This window comes from Acartia tonsa, chromosome 3, assembly GCF_053477335.1.
Source record: "Acartia tonsa isolate MP-2025a chromosome 3, ASM5347733v1, whole genome shotgun sequence".
Lineage (NCBI taxonomy): Eukaryota > Metazoa > Arthropoda > Copepoda > Calanoida > Acartiidae > Acartia > Acartia tonsa.
In genome coordinates, this window is record NC_137262.1 from 58,414,471 (window position 1) to 58,430,441 (window position 15,971).

At 30.7% G+C, this 15,971-nt stretch overlaps 1 protein-coding gene and 1 long non-coding RNA gene across 2 annotated transcripts in view; one reads left to right on the forward strand and one right to left on the reverse strand.

Annotated features, from left to right (window-relative positions):
- The window catches only part of LOC145314671 (uncharacterized), a 39,994-nt gene that overhangs the window by 12,603 nt on the left and 11,420 nt on the right, over positions 1–15,971 (forward strand). The gene's annotated exons all lie outside the window — the stretch shown is intronic.
- On the reverse strand, positions 966–15,210 carry LOC145314669 (uncharacterized). Its single transcript, XR_013877841.1, has 14 exons — positions 15,096–15,210; positions 14,280–14,347; positions 13,290–13,374; positions 12,763–12,844; positions 12,421–12,558; positions 11,429–11,614; positions 11,127–11,223; positions 10,654–10,783; positions 6,277–6,562; positions 4,480–4,549; positions 3,917–3,969; positions 2,766–2,839; positions 1,809–2,018; positions 966–1,445 (listed from the first exon to the last, which is right to left on the reverse strand). It is a non-coding gene; the product is annotated as an uncharacterized LOC145314669 (long non-coding RNA).

The following is a 15,971-nucleotide window of genomic DNA, read 5'->3' on the forward strand; positions in this document are numbered from 1 at the left end:
CGTCCTTTTCCCCTAAACCGATTCTATGAATAACTTGTAGAGTAGCTTTACTGGGGAAAAACCCAACCCATACTTTAAATTATGTATTTATTCTAATGAAAATAAAAGACTATAAAAATATTATCAAAATTAGACAAATTTAAAACAATTTAATATAATTTTTAAGTAAAAAAGCATGTATAAAGACCTATTTATTAAAATGGGGAAATAAGATCTATAAAACGAAGACCCTAAAAGATAATGTTAGAGACAATAACCCTTTTAATAGAATGGTCATAGTACAGCTAAAAAATTATTAGCAAATATTGTCAATATAAATTAACATTAGTAAAACAACACAAGAATCATAAAATTAGAGGTTTCGTGATAGAAAAACTAAATTAAAAGAATGAAAATTTGTAAAATTAAAGAGGACATTGAAAAAACATTACTAGAAAAACTAATTTGAAACCAATAGTTTAATGTATTCTTGATGTAAAATAAAATAAAATGTGATCTTACTAATTTATGAAATGATTATTGTAATTTAGTTGAGATATGCACACACTTTTAAATGCAAAATCTTAATAATCAGGTCGCCAATTTCTATAAAACATAAAAATCAACACAAAAATAAAAGTCATCATTTTTGTCTCTCTTTTTCCTAAGGCTTCAGGCCTATAAAAGTAAACCTGGAAGAGAGAAACAGTCAGTCGTTTTACGGAATTGTTATATCACACAAACTCTCTTTAAAATTTCTAAAATTTAAGGGAAGACTCCCTTCTCTTTCTTTGGAATTTTCTTGAGAGTCTTGGCGGCTCAAACTTAGGATTTTACATTTGGAACACACCTAAAAAATAAAAAGTTTTGTTAGATAAATTCATAATACTTTGTTAAATAAATTATAGAATATCATTTTGATGTTGATCAATTGAGATAAATTAAAGATAGGGCCTTCTTGGGGCCTAAAGGCTTAGGCATCCGGACGGATAGTTATCTCCAAATTTTCTTCTGAAGAGAACTCCTATAGCGCGGTACTAGGTACCAGCAAGTCGCAAGTCACTACGGGGCTAAATAGGAATAACACAGGGAAGGTACGGTGGTGGCTCGGCTACCAACGGTTGATGATAGCACGCTATCTGACGGCCGGCACTAACAACTGTATCCTCCCCCAGCTTCTGAAGTATAGGAAAGTTGGAGATCGTTATCTATTCGGACAATTTAACATTTTCGGATTAGAACTCTGAATAAGTTCACGTCTTAAAGGTAGTTTTGCTTTGCTAATACTCTGGAAGATCGGTTCGGGGCTAGCCTAGTGATTTTCTTACCTGACAAAGGTACCTAACAAAGAACTTCACGCCTCACGGGGATACAGGCAGCAGAACGGAAAATTGTAGTCATGTTCGCATGGCTCTAGTAATCACAATTGATACTTCCAGTCCAAAAGTGTCGGCAAAGTTAGCTACCTAGGAATAAAATAAATTCTTAGCACAAATAACAGTATAAAGTTATCGATAATATTTTAATACCATTTTCGGAATAGGGCTTATAGGCAAAAGATTATCCCTTAAATATATTTGGGTTTAGGATCGGTGTAAAATAGTATCACCATTCTAAGGTTAAATATATTTGTTAAAACAGGGATTAATGTGTCGCTGATCTGGAAAGGAGACATTGGTGAGAGATTGTGGTTCTGTGATAAAGGATTGCATTTGTCCCTGGAACCCGGAGGCGACCCATAAAATTGGTTCCGTTACCGGATAAACCCAGGTAAGATTTAACTTTTTCCTTTTAGGAGGGAGAGGGCAAGGCCACTAAATAAGTCTTACCAGTAAAGCATCCATAAAAGCACAGCTCTTCATTGACAAACAATCATTCCATGTGTAGTGCAGCAGAGCATAGGCCACGCACAATGGTGCTCCATTTATCTTTGATTTAGGCCTCATTCCATGTGTAGTACAGCAATGCATAGGCCACGCACAATGGTGCTCCATTTATCTTTGATTTAGGCCTCATTCCATGTGTAGTACAGCAATAACCTAAAATGGATGATATTATTATTGATCAATTAGAAGATGAAATATTAAATCCTCCACCTTATAATCCAGAATATGAACCTGGATTAAATAATGCAGTAAATCATTATCTAAGACTGGAGGAAATACCTAGTGCTCATGTTAGGCCTGAGATTCACTCAGCAACAGCAATGCTTGTCTTAGGCAATAGGCGACAAAATCGCATATTAAATAGGCCTCAAATACATTTACAGGACACTCCTCCCATACATGAACATGAGCCAAATATTCAAGTAATAAAACAAGAAAATAATGGAAATAAACCCCAAAATAAAAAAATAGTTAAACCAACTTCAGATTTTTCGGGTTATGAGTCAGAATCTAGCTATTATAGTGAGGATTTTGACAGACAAAAAAGTAAAAAACATTCTAAAAAAAGGCCTGACAGAATGTATGATCCACTTAACCCACATGGCAATGAGGACCAAAGACGCCATGAACAACATCATGATAGACATGAAAATCGTTATAAATACGATAAAGACAAAACTAAGTCAAGTAAAGAAAGACAAAATAAAAGAGACAATAGTGACAAAGAAGACAGGCATAAAGACAGACAGAATTTCTCTATGCCAAGGATAATGAATAGACGTGGTAACAGTAGTGGTCCTAGCTCTAGTTCTAGCTCTTCAGATACGGAGTTAGATAGAAGGACTCCATCTACCAATAGAGATAACAGAAATAGAGAGACAAGACAAGAAAATAACTTACTTGGAAATATCTTATCTGAATCTCAAATGTGGCAACTTAAACTTCTCCTTCATGAAAACACATCCATCACTGACCTAAATACAGCAAAAATAATTAATCTCATACCAAATAATTTAGTGTGGGGCAGTTGTCAACACGAACGTATTCACAGACAAGTCAAAATATTGGGTAAAATCCCACCCCAATATGGAGAAAAAACTAACAATTACACTTTTTTTAGCACTTTTAAATATTTGGAGGAATATGAGATCCCTTTTACTCATAGTTCCTACAACAATATTCTCATTCACTATTTTAATGAAGAATCAAGGAATAAACTAGATATTCTAGAAATAGATCCTAATGCCCTTAGTGCTCAGGATTTTGTAAAATCGATCCTAACTACCATAGGTGCAGAATTACTCAACCCACATCAATATGAAAAACAATTCTACACTTATAGATTCACTGCTGAAGATGAAGACAAACCAAATAAAATAATAGTATATTTGGCAGCCATGTTGCAAAAAACAGGCAATAGTCATGAAAATCAAATGGCTAAACTTAGGGAGAAAATATGTACCTATTTGGTACCACCATTATTGCAATCTGCATTTTTGACATCCACCAATGTTCCTTACATTACTAAAGAGACAATCTTAAGCTGGTTTAGCAATAACAGAAGCTTTTATAACTCAGCCATTGAGAGAAAAAGAAAATTAGACAGACAAAAAAATGCAAATGTAAACCAAGTAGAAAAGGAAAAAACTTGTGAGCATTGCCAAAAGCCTCACTATTCTAGATACTGTTTAAAACATCCAGATGAAGCAGTTAAAAAAGCAAATATGGAATGGTGGTATAAAAAGAATAAAGAAAAAGCTAACAGTATAGTTTGTTTATTGTGTAATTCTGACACCCATGGTAGTGGGGAGTGTTTCACTTTCCCTAATGTCAATCCCTCCAAAGACCAATGCCCACGCTGCTTAAATTATGGTGTATCAAGATTATACCATCCATTGTCGGCGTGCAAATTCCCGCCAACAATGGAAAAAAACTAGTAGGGCAGCCGAGTATTTCTCAAGAAAGCAAAAACATACAATTACAGATAAAAATACCACAAGTTACGGATTCTTGGGACATACCCGGCACCCCTATTCTAGGGAAAAAATCACCTCAGAATCAATCTGGTCCCAAAATCAACATTTCTTTGTCCATTCAGATAAACCTGAAAAATTCGGATATTGATTATCAAAATGAAAAAATTAAGAATGTTGAAGTACTAGAATGTTCGACTACCCAAAATAGTGTCAATAATAATACCCAAAATAGTGTAAATAGTAATAATACTAATAAGCTAATAGAAAATATATTAATGGAAAGTCAAACATCTAATACTTCAACATTAAACTGTTCGTCTATAGACAATGATTTAAAAATAATAGAAAACTCTGTTGTTAATAATCCAATAGATAAAATTAATCCGCCAATAATTACCAATATAAAAGAAAATGTGTATAACACAAAATTGGATAAATCCCCTAATTACGCGACGGATCAAAAAATAAGTCAAAAAATTGAAAAATTATCTAGCAATAAAATTTCTGTTAATTTGTCTCAACAATTGCTATGCCCAGAGGTACAAATAGACAAAGTCGATTTAGAAAATAGTTTGGGGCAAAAAGAGGAAATAGACGAACAGATAAACATCAGTAAAATAAAAAGCAAAGAAAATTACCCTGAGGATTTAGATGAGCAGAAAATTGACTACTGCAAAACAGTACAGTCCTCTTACAACACTGACATATCTGAAAACAATAGAATTAAAGAAAAATCAGATTTTAAAAGTGCATTGTGCATGAAAAATGGGGCCAGAAAAACAAAGGCTTTATCATGGCTCCAATATCTTGAAGACTTTCCTTCTCAAAATAAATTCATGACAATCATGTTAGTTCTACTAACAAGTATGGTGATTGGTAGTACTCTTGCTTCATTTGGCTTATTATTTTTTATCATTGCATACATTAGTATGTCAAATGAGAGATTATTACTCATTGCCATGACTGAACGCGGAACCAACAGGATTGATATGAATAAGCATGAAACAAAGCCGGAGTCTAAGCCAATTAAATCGAGCAACCGTTTAATTAAAACCCTAAATAAATTAATTAATGTTTTAAATTATATTAGGGTTTATCTAGCTAAAAAGATAAGGTATAAAATAGCCATTATCCAAACGTTTTAAGAATCTCCAGATCCCATTCTTAGAACTATACAATGAGACACAGAGTTTCATTAGTAAATTTATAGTATAAATGTATAAAGAGCATATTATTTGATTTCCAATTGCATAGACCTAGAGCGTTGCAGACGAAAAATAATTTCATTAAATTTTGCTTTCTAAGTTTAGCTGTTTAATGCTTTTTACTGCTTTTAGAAAAAGAAAGGGACAATTTTAGGGAAAAATTGTCATTTCTATCTAAACTTATGTGAAGTATCTAAAACTGCCATTATACTCATAATCATCTTTTCTGATTTACAATACTGCATTTTTAAACCTAGTTATTTGTGATAAGACATTTTTCCAAATGATATGAATACTTTGTGGAAAATCAAAATTATCAAGTTTTTAGTGACATCTAGCGACAAATGTAGAACTAATATATTGCAGATGTTCCCAAATTTAATTTTTGCCTGTATTTACGTTGTTTTCGATTATTTTTCCATAAATGGTTGAGATCTTTCTTGTGGGGGTGGCAAATTAACTATGTCCTTATTTCAAGTATTGGGTTATTTTCAGTTTCAAGAGATCAATAGATAATTTTCAAAATAATTTTTAACAAAGGAACAGTATTTAAACTATGCAAAAACGAAATTAACTAGGCAAAATGCAGAAATCATTATAACTGAAACATAGAAGTACAAGTAAAGGGGAAATGGTGTATTTATCCCTTACACCCCTCAAGTTATTAAATATCTTACAAAGCTAACATATAGAAATCCTCATTTTACCCCCATGCTAAGTAAAAAGCTTGGGCGTCATTGTGTTAACATTAGTTTGCAATTTGCTCTTGGTTCTTTTGCCAGCACCCGGCTGTATTTACATTTTTGAATGAATCAGCTTATTTCAAAGACCCAAACAAAAGTCGTGTAAAAGGTCTTTGAGAAGGGGTGGTTGTTACATATACTATTTATTGCTCTATATACATTACTTTAATGCTTTATTTATAAAAGGCAAGAAAAAAAATAATAAAAAGAGTTGAACAAGAATAGACATGATTATAACTATAAAGTAGGGCAATTATGTGTGCTTAATAAAATGAACAAATTCAGCAGAAAATTAAAAAATAATTACAGACGACAATTCTAGTTTTAGAGCAGATATGCTCTCTAGTATTTATCAAGTACAGACATATCTAGTTATGTAGCAAGCTGCAACATACAATCAAAATTATAAAATAACTCCCCACAAAACTGCAGAAAACATATAACCTAGAGATAAATTTTTCTTGCTTAAAAAACAATAAATTCCTACCTGCCTATACCTCCATTAGTATCCTCAAGCCCTTCACTCTTTTTGGAAATATGTGGCTGGCTAAGCTCGAGCACCACTCCCCATCTCCAAGCCAAAACAGGTTCCTTAACTTCGGAGATACATTTCTTTCAGTCAGCAGGGTAAAAGATACAAATCTGCAGACAAAAACCGGTAAAATCTGCGGAGGTCCCAAGGGAGGAATTTCACAAATAACCAATTTCAGTTCTACTGTTTCTTCAACAAAAACTCGATCCTCCAACCACAGGATATTGAACAGGCATGATACCTAAAAATAAAATACAAGAATTAGTAACAAATAAATAAATAAGCTATTAAATTTTTGTAATAATCAGAAAACACCACACAATAATAAATTAGAATGACACAGTACTTTTGAAATAATAATTGGAAAAAACTTACTAACAGAAATGTGTCATCCAAAATTACAAGACCTTATTAAATAAGCATGAACTTAATCCCAAAAGAAATAAAAATTTCCATAAGAAAAGTCTAACTAAATCCAATTTCCATAAATTATGTGTTTATGTAGCAAAATAGTCCAACAAATTTATCATCCATTGTCTTATCCCTTTAGATCCTTGTATAATTAAATCCAATTTTCATTAATTATGAGTTAATAAACTTCCAACAAAATATCGTCCATTGTCTTATCCCTTAAGATCCCTGAAAATAAGCCTAATTTTAGCTAATAATTTTTATGAAAATGAATTTATAAATTCTGAGGTTTATGACCTAGTTCTGAACACATGTGTTGATTTTTAGACATGTGTGTTAAAAATCGCTCCAAAACATACATTTAATTCAACTTTTTACAAACTTTTAAATACATTAAATTGATTATCTTGAATTTTCAACTGCAAATTATACAACTTTATAAGACTGAACTGATTAGGCTCTCTATCTGGTATAAGTTTGATTTAAGTTTCACTTTAGACTTAAAGATTTTATCTTTTTTTTAGGCTTTACAATTTTTAAGGTAAACCACAGTTTTTCCATTACAAAATAATTTTAATAAGTCATACATGATAAATTACCACCTGATACCTCTAAAACCAATGCTTATTTCTCCATTTTTAACTAAACTTTTAAACAATTTTGATACATCCCAATCACTAATTAATAATTTTCCTATTCTTAATCAAAAAAAAAAGGCTAAATTAATCCGAGATAAAGGAATAAACAGAATCTTTAATGATTTTTAAATATTTTTAGAATAAACAATCAGAGTGTGCATTTCCTAAAGACGAGAAGTTATTAGCCGCGGCTGTAAAGTCCCGCAAATACAGCGTCACCGCTCAGGGTGGTTCTACCACCTGTATTTGTCAGGGCATTCCCGCCTATCCCAGCCACGCTCAGGTGGACAATTGAGAGGATTGACAATGGCTGATAATTTTTCAGGAAGGACAGCTCCAATTGAAGGGGAAAATAATTATATTGGGCAATATGAAACCTATCCCGAGGGACAATACCAATCTGTCCTAACCAAAGCCTTAAGGAAGCTGATGTTATCAGCTGAACACATAGATTTCCCATCCAGAGAACTAATGCAATTGGTTGAGAGGAATTTGACCGTTTATACCCCAAAATACAGACGTCCAATTACCCCATCTGAAATGATAACTTTGTGTCCTAATCAATGTAGTCGATGTTAAGAGATAGCATTGTGGCAAGCTAAAATGATTAACTATTAACAACCTTTCGTTCTTCTATAAGCTAATTAAAATATTGTTCATACTTTTTACAGCACTAAGCATCTATGGCATTGTAAAAGGTTTTAAGAACCTAAATATGAGTTTAAGCTTTTCCCTAAGAATATTCTTATAGGGGCGCAGCCAATAGTTGTATCATTGTGTAAAGAATAGGGCCTTTATGCTTTGAAACATGTATTTCTTAGGATGTGTAGATAAAATGGCGAGTTTTTTTGTATATTTTTGGCCTAAACAAAGAATATTTCTAAATGCAGTTTATTTTTTGAAATTAGTTGTTTATGGAAAGTAAATTGAATTTTTATAGTAAAATTTGAAAAACTTTATATGATAAAAACTTTTCTGAGGGTTCTAATATTATTAAACTGATAGATAGAAAATTAAGGAAATGCTTTGCTCCGAAATAATATAATTAAAATTTTTGTGTAAATGCATAAATATAGTGTTGAAAAAAGTTGACACATGTCAAGATAGAAAACAGACCTCATCAAAATTATTTTAGTTTTAATTTAAATAATGCGTATTTTGAAAGTACAATTTGCAATATTTAAACACACACACGCAAGCCTAAGATAAATTAATAACAATTTCTAAGATTTAGGACAACTTAATCTTAAATTACTTTCTAACATTTCTTGAAAGCAGTTTTTAAATCGATTTGCCTTAAAAATAAATTTTTTTTTCTTATTCTCTTTAAAATAGGAAGATAAAAACGCCGAATAATTTTTCTGTCAATTTTGGCAAAATAATAGACAATTATTGGAAAAATTCGTTTTCGTGCGCATAAAAACAATCAAAATTTTTGCGTAATAGAATAGGTTTTAAGCTATTTTTGTAATTTTTTTATTTCTTTACATATCCTCAGTGTTTATGGTACGATTTCCAGATTTTTTTTTAGTTGCAAAATAAAATTTCCTGTTGTTTAAAGAAAACAGACAAGACGATCAGACTTCCTTTTTGCAGGTTTTTGGCTATTTCTATATTTTTTACATTTTCCCCCATATTTTTGGTATTTTTGGACCAGTCTTAAAACTCTTTAAGATATCATGATCAAAATAATTCTTCCCATAGTTATGAGCATCCTTTATGTAAGTTACTTTGACCGACAACATTATATAAATAAAAACAAGTTTTAGTGTTTATTTTACCCAATAAATCAATTAATAAATACACTACAAATCTACTTGTAAATATTACCATCAATGACCTTTTTGTGTTTCACTATTTATAGATGTTGTCATCCTTGTTTTGCTACATTTAAAATATTTACTTCACTTATAAATCTTCTTTCTTGTAAATTTATACATAAAAAGCTACAATTGCTAAGCCATAAAATTTTAAACTTTTAAAATGAACAAAAAAATATAAGGTCATTTAAAAACAAATGGGAAACTACACATATATGTTTTAAAGCAGCAATTTTACACACCACAACTCAGCTGTTTCCCAAGCCACTTAGGCGGAACACACACGCAGGCTATATAGCTCTAAAATACATTATTCAACATCTAACAATAGGCACACACACACACAGCCTAGTTAGCTGTAGAGTACACTTTGCTAGGCAACTAAACTACACGCACAACCAGTGCCACCTAGGCACACATACACACACAGCCTAGCTAGTTGTAGAGTACACTTTACCAAGCCCCTAAGCGACACACAAAACTAATGCCGCCTAGGCACACACACACACAGCCTATTTAGCTGTAGAGTACACTCTACCAGACTAAACAGCGACAAGCACACACCTGCCCACTTAGCTGAGAAAAAATTAAATGAGAAAGCAGAAATCAGCTGCCTATTTTTCTTCTAACCAAATCGGTTATACACATACACTAGCCTGGACAGCTAAAAAGCTAACAGCTGAAATAAAACAACACTATTAAAACAAACTTACAAAAAACTCTAAATTAAGAAAATATCAAACAAGCTGGATGGCACATGCACATTTCACACAACATAAAAATAAAATCAACATAAATAAACTAAAACTTTACTTATCAATATTTTTTTTACACACACCTTGATTTTTCACCTTACACGACACTCCTTAATAAAAACAAAACACCAAAGCTATCAGTATAAAACAAAAAAGCGATATTAATTCTTTCTCTCTTTCTCTCGACCCCTCTCTTTATCACTTTCTTTCACTCTTGTCTTAAATCTATAAGTCAAAAGGCCAATGTCTCTTATGTCAATTATTCTATAGAAAGACAGAAAATAGTGCCTTATATGTTTTATACAGAATGATATTAACAAAATAAATTTAAGTTTTTAAAATATAAACCACCCTCCCAACTCCCAACAAAATGAACTGAAAAATAAAGCAACTAATAAAAATCACTCTCAAATTTATCTCTAACTTATATTAAAACCCCTCCAATTGAGCAAAATTTTTTTTGCAAAGGGGGAGAAGTTATTTTGCTAAGCAAATAACTATCTAATTATAAAAATATCAGTCACATATTCTGCTTACATTAAACAAAACCTAATCTTTTGCTTCACCTAAAATAAGAATAAGCATGCATGTATCTTATCCCCCAAAAAAATAATTAAGGGGTCTTCTTTTAGCTTCACAATCCTATAAAAAGGGATGGGAGCACCATAGGCCCTAAAGGACCAAAATAGAAGCAAAAGGAACACCTACCTAGAAAATCAGTGTACAGGCTACTCCGTCTGCAATCAAATATAGGGCGGACATTCACCAGTTACTTGATCAGCAATAAAATGTTGGAACCACAGTTGTTGTATTAAAACTGGGAGCCGAGTAGATATGACTGAAAAAACAGAAAAAATAAATATTAAATCAAGCTAAAAAATATTCTACAAAATATAAGCTGTAAATAAGATTATTTAAAAAAGAAAAGCACACAGAAAATAAGCCAAAAGACATTCACACTTAAAAAATTACATCTAAAAACATTAGGATTTAATTATCTGCACTACACTCTTGTTCTACTCTTGTTCAGAATACTTTTTTTCTCATCATAAAATCCATTATAAATATAAACCAATTTTTTTATCATTCTATGAAAACTTATACAGCTCATAAATTACGAACAAATAAAATATTTTAAATTAATACCCATCTAAATTGAGTCTAAATGATAATATCATTACCTCATAACTGCTATCTTAAGTAAATTTTGTACACCAACAACAAAGCCCAATAAGTGAGAAAACGGCAGAACAAATAGCTAAACAGCTACATGATAATCTAAAACAAAGAAAAAATAATTGTAAAATGAGACAATAATGAATAAGACAATAGTAAAAAACCAAAAAACTTTGTAATTAAAACACCATTATTTTAAAATTAACAACAAGATAAAATTATTAGTTGTTTTGAAGAAACACAGTCTCTTATCCAATATTAAATATGAGTTCGATACTTAAAAATTCATCAAAGAATTATAACTTACCAAATAAAATAACAAAACCAAATTAGAAAGTATCTCCTACATCGTCATCCCACAAATAGCGGCAAACACCACGCTTCTTGGAACCTTGTTCCAGGACAGGAACATTCTGCTCCATGTAGGTTGTCTTGGCGGATAAATAGCGGCCCAAACAAATCCCAAAAAATCTCATCTTCTTTCTCAAAACAACTGAAAAATAAGAACAATTAAAAAATATTAAAATAGCTATACAATTTTAGAAAAATCAATCTTTTAAGTATCGGTCTAATACTCCATATATCTATTGTATCATTAAAAAAGCTATAATTTAAAAGTGAAAGAGGATGTTGCTCTTATGATGTAAAAAAACTTGGCAAGGTGTCTAATCACGTTGTCGTTGGTGTGCAGTGCATAAATCTAAAAACGTTTTATTCTTTGCTCAATAATCTTTTATTGGAAGAAAAAACAGCTTTTTGGACTACAACACTACCACACCACCTCCTAAATTAAATCAAGATATCCATGTTTTTAAAAAATGTAAAGCTAAGATAGATACACACTCTACTACTTTAATTGGAACAATAATAATATTTAATAATTTTATTCCAGGTTTCTAACTCTTTTATTATAGGATAACACCAGAAAAAACAGCTAGTAATCATCAATTTCCTAGGATCCGAAAATGGAGAACCACATCAGTCCCATACTTGAGACAAAAAACCAACGAATGACTGTTAAAGACTAAACTACTAAAGACTTCAAATATTTTGAAATGGTCCATTTTTATCTCTTCCTAACAAAAATACTCAAAAAAGAAGACGGCAATTAAAAGTTTCGATATCTTCAATCAACCTTTTTCTCCCCTGTAAAGAATATTAAAAAACTTTCCTTTTTTCAACTATCAGAGAAATAGGGATAGGAAACTCAACAGAGAGCTGAAAAATTTAGGTGAAAACACTCAAATAATATATATTTCCCATTCATAATTTACCCATTACATGCAATGATATACTTACTTTGTATGTGTACCACAACCCACTAGTTGGAGATGTAGCAGTGCGGCAGGTGTCCCAGAATAAACAGCTGACAGTGGAACAGTCAGAGAAGCTTTTCATACTCGTTTATTCAGGTGGAATACAGCGGTTCTAAACAACCTAAAATAAAATAACAAAATTAGGTTGTTATAAATGAACTACAAATAAAACAATAAAGTATAATACATAAATAAAATACTAAAGTTTGCATTGCTTTGTTAATTTCTTTTTAAAGTCTTTTTTCGATTTAGGGCTTTTCAGAATAGTACATTTCATTAAAACAATCCAATGGTTCATTAGTCAAAGAATGAAAAACTTACTTACATAATTAGGTGATATTTGGATAGGCCGCAATCTACACTATAACTTTGATTCCAAATTTCATTAGGTAGCCAACCAATCTTTTCTTAAAAGAAACAAAATAAGTTGTTGAAAACTACTAAAATTGGAAATAAAAAAGTTCAAATTGTTTTTATAAATGCTTTGAATTGATTTAAATTGCGTATTCTGTACTAAAATATAACAATTTTCTTTAAGTTTTTATGTAGACTGTTTTCCCTTGCTTTAGTAAGATGGCCGACGGGCGACGTTAGACTGATACAACGAATATAGAGATTTGAACCTTTTGCGCGTCATAGGTTAATCACATATATAGATTGGATAATATTTTTCTCATTTTTATTTTTCTACAAAATTAAATATTCTTTGCTAAAAATGAATTTGAAAATAAAAATGGCTTTAGCATTAAACAAATTACATTTTAGTATAAATTTAAGTTTTGTAAGTAATTAACATTATTTCCGACACTTAATTTTTGCTCTGTGGTGAAGAAATAGGTTGCGTGACTTTACCTTGACATATCTTAAATTATTAAACTTTAGTCTTGTTAGGGAAGCCTTCTCTCAGTCTTCGTGGGGTGATTTGACTGGATTCCTCCTAAATATAAAACAGTATGGCTACCAGGGAAACTTATACTTGTATTAATAATAAAAGAATTAAGACTCTATGACAATCTCCCAATATTTAATGCCTATTTTGGGAACTTTCTGATGACTCATGACATCGAGAGATTGAAACTAATAAGTGAGAACAAAACTGGGAATATGATATTGCTTGAAATTTATGCAATAGCAACTAACTTTAGGGTTTTTTTGACTGTATAGTCGGGTTTTTAGCTATTTTTTTTAAAAAGGACTTTTTAAGAGTTTATTATTTATATCTGAAAGGATCTAAGTAATTTTTACAAAATTAGAACCGACTATGAAATAAATGTAAAATACTTCATATACCTACTAGCGGTTACGCCCTTAGAAGCCTCTAGGGGCAATTAATGTGTGAGGTCTTTTCACCCATAATAGTTTACAACCTTCCATAGACATATAAGAAGCTTCATTGTAAAGGTGAACCATATCGGTTCAGCGGTTAGCGAGATCTTTCGCTACAGACAAAAAAGGCTTACTACTTTATAAAATAGGATAAAATCAATAAAATATGTAGCTTTTGCTAACGCGTAAAAAGAACTATAACAGTTTAAATAAAACTACTCTATAACTTAACTAGATATGGAAATAAAATAAAATAACAAAAGTAATTGTTGGAAAAATATTTGGCCCATAACAAATAAACTGAAACAACGCAGCTGCTCTTTAAAACAATTTCCCAAGAAGTTGATGTGGACCTTATATTTTTTTTCAACACACATAATGTTATATAATGTACAACTAATAGAAAGGAGATGAATATGACGAGGCTATCATATTTGTCCACTTGACATTAGTTCAATATAGTAAAACTAGTGTCTTAAAGGTCAAAAATAAAAAAGTTACAAATTTGATACTTACCAAAAATTGAAAGCCCAAACTACGACTACAATCAAGAACAAAAAACAGCCAAACTACTGCAAAAGGGCCTGAAAAAATAAGAAATTCAATTTTTAGATCTAATCAAAAAAGAATAAATCCAATTTTTAAAACACATAAAATTCAATCATTGATAAATAATTATGTTCAGGTCATAATGCAGGAATATGATTGCAATTTTATGGAAAACAACATTTTAAAAATATTGTTTCTTTAAAAATACATATAAAATTTAGTCTAAAAAACATCTGTTTAGTGAGAGATAAAGGAAGGACTAAATATTATATAATAAAAACGTAGCATAAGATTAATGACCTTAAAAAACGAACTTTCGAATAAAACAGTAATAAAATGACCAAATTTGAATAAAAGATAATTAATTAATGGAATGTCTTTCTATTTTTTAACTCTTCCCGATAGGAGTGGATTAATATCTAAGAGATAAAAAGTATATAGACAAATAATATAATGATGTAAGAATAATTTATCGCATCGTGTTATAGACAGGTTTTCTCTTACTTTAAAATGAAAATATATAAGTATAAAACCAGTTTTGTTGAACCCTAGGGGCTGAAGGTATTAATATTTTTAAATATTCGTGGGAAGTTGTCTGTAATACGATGCATTTCATGATTTTTAGAATGGGTGAGAGCTGGTTCAAATACAGCGGATATTAATCGGTTTCGAAGCCGAATATCCATTGTCTATGAAAACCTCTTGGTTTAACTTGCTAAATAGTCGACGCATGAAAAGACATTAAATTATAGCTTTAAAAAACATAAACAAAATTTAGTTTACCAGTAATAGTGTGCTTATTTCTTCTTTAGTCAATTCTTTATCATTTCAAAACTAAGCACATTTTCACCATGGCAACACCCGACATAAAGCAAGATAAATCTAAAATACTCACAATGTTTATATTAAACTAAGATTTTCATATTTATCATATCACGAAGGCTCTTATTAAAATTTATCACCAATTTTTAGGGAAAATGACAAATTATAGCAACAAATGATCTAGCTTTTCATATTACTATTTCTCACTTTAAAGTGAGCATAAAAAAGCAACTTTTAACTCGTATATTTCCTTATTTTATGTTTAAAAAATGTTTCTAGCTTGTAGTCTAAAACCTATACAGTGTCGCCATGCGGTAAATAAGAACTACTCAAATTTTAGCGCGGCATCCATGAATTAGTGCGCTCACCAATGTAGGTAAGACGACATTAATGTTTTGGTATAAGTTTTTAAGAGCCTTCAACTTTTAATGTAGTACATAAAGATATTAATTGAAAAATAACTTAAAATCATGTCTTAAAGCTATAATATTATATAAAAAATTCGTCTGTGCCAAAAAACACAAAAAAATTATTAAAATAGTAAACAAATAATATTCTATGATTTAAAACACCTCAAAAACAAGGCTGTATGAAACACGAGTCATTTTTAGCCTCTTGAACGTGTTATAATCGAGCTTTTCTTTTTGAGGGGGGTACATGGTTCGTCCTTTTCCCCTAAACCGATTCTATGAATAACTTGTAGAGTAGCTTTACTGGGGAAAAACCCAACCCATACTTTAAATTATGTATTTATTCTAATGAAAATAAAAGACTATAAAAATATTATCAAAATTAGACAAATTTAAAACAATTTAATATAATTTTTAAGTAAAAAAG